The sequence below is a fragment of the Leptonychotes weddellii genome, unplaced genomic scaffold (genome assembly GCF_054177405.1).
Source record: "Leptonychotes weddellii isolate Sample4059 unplaced genomic scaffold, ASM5417740v2 HiC_scaffold_4087, whole genome shotgun sequence".
In the NCBI taxonomy this organism is placed as follows: Eukaryota; Metazoa; Chordata; class Mammalia; order Carnivora; family Phocidae; genus Leptonychotes; species Leptonychotes weddellii.
The window spans coordinates 1-4,068 of record NW_028007330.1 but is presented as its reverse complement, the minus strand read 5'-3'; the positions used below and the strand labels follow the sequence as shown (position 1 = coordinate 4,068).

At 47.2% G+C, this 4,068-nt stretch overlaps 1 long non-coding RNA gene across 1 annotated transcript; it reads right to left on the bottom strand.

The window, feature by feature from the left end:
- Positions 1-783: 783 nt before the first annotated feature.
- On the bottom strand, positions 784-1,845 carry LOC145719378 (uncharacterized). Its single transcript, XR_014142343.1, has 2 exons — positions 1,361-1,845; positions 784-1,139 (listed from the first exon to the last, which is right to left on the bottom strand). It is a non-coding gene; the product is annotated as an uncharacterized LOC145719378 (long non-coding RNA).
- Between the last annotated feature and the right edge of the window lie 2,223 nt (positions 1,846-4,068).

Genomic DNA, 4,068 nt, shown 5'->3' with positions numbered 1-4,068 from the left:
ATCACATTAAGTGTGCTAGAGTCAAGTGTTCAGTATGGGGCACAGTGAATAGCTGCTGAGTCTACAGGATGGAGGGCTTTAAATAAGAATAACTGAACTAGATGGAACTGGTCACTGAAAGCTAGTTGAGGTTCACCGCATGCTTAAGGGAAGAATTAAATGAATGGAGATGTAGTGCTGTAATCAAGTAAGTTAAGGAAATAACTGGGGCTTCTGGGTGGCTCAGCTGGATAAGCCACTGCCTTCAGCTCGGGTCATGGTCCCGGGGTCCTGGGATCAAGTCCCCCATCAGGCTCCCCCTGCTCTGCAGGGAGCCTGCTTCTTCCTCTCCCTCTGCCTGCTGCTCCCCCTGCCTGTGTTCTGTGTGTGCGCGTAAATAAATAAATAAATAAATAAAATCTTTTTAAAAAAAGAACTGAAAGTTCTTTATGGAGTTCAGTAATACAGGAATCCAGTGCTTTTTGTACTTCTGGGGTTGCTCTACTGACTACTGCTTATCTGTGAATATTTATATAACTTTCACATGACTGAAGGCTCCATGTGGGCCATTCTTCTGGGTTTGTTTCTTTGTTGTCATTTTCAACCCAACAAACAACTGAACACAGCCTGGGCATTCTAACAATGAACAAAATGTTACCATCGACCTCAATCAACATGTTGGGGCCCATAAAACCCAAATCCCCGAGAAAAATTTAGACAAGTATTAATCGGCTTTTTATCCTTTTCGAAAATGGATTAGCGGTGATTCACTTTTTAAAGGATTTTGATTTTTCAGACAACACGCACGCTGGGTTTTACTCACCGATTTCCTCTGATTCCTGCCCAGAAACTCTAAGCTTGCATTCCTTTGGATAGTGTTTTTGGATTAATTCCCACAGTTCCATGTTGACAAGAGAATTTCTTCGGGTATGGTATCGGGTCCACGAAGAGACCCGGCGGCGACAGAAGGGACAGCATAAACTCGCCTTTTCGACAGTCGATTGGAAGCATGGGTTACAGAGCGTGTGGTTACAAGGCAGTGTTACGGGCTCGATTAGGATTTCCACACAGATGCGGCACTGGCATTCCGACAAGGAGGGGATGGCGGTTTTGGGTACAGCCATTTTAATATGCTAAAAAGGCATGCTCAATATCAATACCTGAAAGAGAGAGAATCTTATTTCCGGCCCAACTACGAAGAAAGGAAATAAACACCTTTGTGTTTAATATTATGCCCAGCAGCGTATCAGAATTCAGAGACTGGGAGCATCACACAACGTCTTGAAGCAAAAAGGCGCTCTGCGATCCAGGGAAACAGGACTACTCTGGAAGGCGGCGTATTTATCCATGTTTAAGACAAATGTCGGGTAAGGAAACGAACCTTTCCGTCGGGAGACCTAGGCTGCTCCGAGGCATTAACACAACCGTTGTGGCAAGGCTGGCAGTGCGCTCCAGCTCTCCCGCGCGGCGGGAGGTACGCGCCAAGTTCCCCTCCTCCCTCTTACCAGCTGAGGGTGCTCCCTTAGCTCCCGGCAGCCAAGCCCGAGGCCGCCCAGGCCCGAAGCTTCGGGGCCTCAGCTCCGAGAAGAACGCTGTTTCCGCCCGGACGCCGAGCTGCGCGGGAGCAGGACTTCCGTTTTACCGTTGTTGTGGCGGCAGCACGCGAGCCCCCACATTCCAGCTTTCGTGCACCTGGAGCCGTTTACCGGCGCTCTGAGACCACAGTCCCCTTCCTTAGGTCAGCCAAAAATACCTAATCTTAGCAGTGGTGCCGTAGCAACCCGACAAGTCTAGTGACGTCACAACTGCCCACCCAAACGGCCCCTCCCACCCAGAGAACGACCCAAGGGCCGACACAGCTGACGTTAGGCGGGGCGGGACTTCCGGGTCCTGTGAGCGCCGCCCGCCCCGCCCCGGCCCGCTCCCTGCCCGGTGGAGGGCCCTCCCCTCGCGTTGCAGTGCCTTTCGCTGCGGAAACTCCTGAGTGTCGTGAGGATGATCTCTGGCAGAAAAAGGGAAGCCTCGAGACAAATTAAAGACCAAACAGAAATTTTAAAAATTCTTCCCTCTTCTTAAAATTCTAGTCCTCAGGCTACTATTCTGTTTCTGCTATCTTGTACCAAACCTCTTAGGTCGCTTTCTAGAGTTCTTAGGAAGCATCTCCTAGGTTGATCTCCTAGAAAGGATGTGGCCAGAGAATTCGCAAACTTGATACAGTTTAACACGCACTGCCACTGCCTTCTCTGACACACCCCTTCTGAAGTCTGAGACCTAGAGATAGGTTGTTTTAAGATTGCCTTCCCTTCTAAGTGTTGTCCAAAACTGACTTCTTGTGTTCTGGGGCCGAAATTTGTAAGGCAAAGACAGAGCTTGGGTATAAAGAAGGAAGATAGTTTATTGCTTCGCCGGGCGAAGGAGGCTGCAGCAGGCTGATGCCTCCAAGACTGCAAGCCCGCCCAGGGCAAAAGGCTGAGGGATTCGGTAGGCATTACAGGATCTGGGCAGTTTCGACAGGAATCTGGTACGTGCTGTCCCCACGTTTTTTATGTTTTCAAGGTGGTCTCAGGACTAGCGCTGCCATGGGCCATCCAAGTCTCATTACTAAGTATCTACATCACCCAGTTCTTGGAACAAAAGGTTCTACAGAAAAACAAGTGAAAGGGAGGGGAGGCCTCAAGAATGAGGAAGAGTTGGGCGCCTGGGTGGCTCAGTTGGTTAGGCGACTGCCTTCGGCTCAGGTCGTGATCCCGGAGTCCCTGGATCGAGTCCCGCATCGGGCTCCCTGCTCGGCGGGGAGTCTGCTTCTCCCTCTGACCCTCCCCCCTCTCATGTGCTCTCTCTCATTCTCTATCTCTCAAATAAATAAATAAAATCTTTAAAAAAAAAAAAAGAATGAGGAAGAGAACAATTCGTGCAGTTTAAAGTCAAAATTTGCTGAAGCATTAGTGTATCCATCTTAATTTCCATCCATTCATTTCTTCTTTATTTTTATTTTTTAAATCATGTTATTAATTTTTTTAATATTTGTTTCAGGGGTACAGGTCTGTGATTCATCAGTCTTATATAATACCCAGTGCTCATTACAACACATACCGTCCCCAGTGTCTATCACCCAGCCACCCCATTCCCCCACTGCCCTCCCCTCCAGCAATCCTCAGTTTGCTTCCTAAGATTTAGAGTCTCTTATGGTTTGTCTCCCTCTCTGGTTTCATCTTTTTTCATTTTTTCCTCTCTTCCTGTATGATCCTCTGCCTTGTTTCTTAAATTCCATATATCAGTGAGATTATATGATGATTGTCTTTCTCTGATTGACTTATTTCGCTTAGCATAATACCCTCTAGTTCCATCCACGTCCTTGCAAATGACAAGATTTCATTTTTGATGGCTGCGTAACATTCCATTATATATATATATTTCATTGTATATATATTACCACATCTTCTTTACCCATTCATCTGTTGATGGACATCTAGGCTCTTTCCATAGTTTGGCTATTATGGACATTGCTGCTATAAACATTGGGGTGCAGGTGCCCCTTCAGATCACTACATTTGTATCTTTGGGGTAAATACCCAGTAGTGCAATTGCTGGGTCCTAGGGTAGTTCTATTTTTAACCTTTTGAGGAACCTCCATACTGTTTTCCAGAGTGGCTGCACCAGCTTGCATTCCCACCAACAGTGTAGGAGGGTTCCCCTTTCTCTGCATCTTTGCCAACATCTGTCGTTTCCTGACTTGTTAAGGTTAGCCATTCTGACCAGTATGAGGTAGTTTCTCATTGAGGTTTTGATCTGTATTTCCCTGATACCGAGTGATGTTGTGCACTTTTTCATGTGTCTGTTAACCATTTGGATATTTTCTTTGCAGAAATGTCTGTTCATGGGGCGCCTGGGTGGCTCAGATGGTTAAGCGTCTGCCTTCAGCTCAGGTCATGATCCCAGGGTCCTGGGATTGAGTCCTGCACTGGGCTCCTTGCTCAGCGGGGAGCCTGCTTCTCCCTCTCCTTCTGCCTCTCCCCCTGCTCATGCTCTCTCTCTCTCGGTATCTCTGTGTCTCAAATGAATAAATAAAATCTTAAAAAAAAAAAAAAA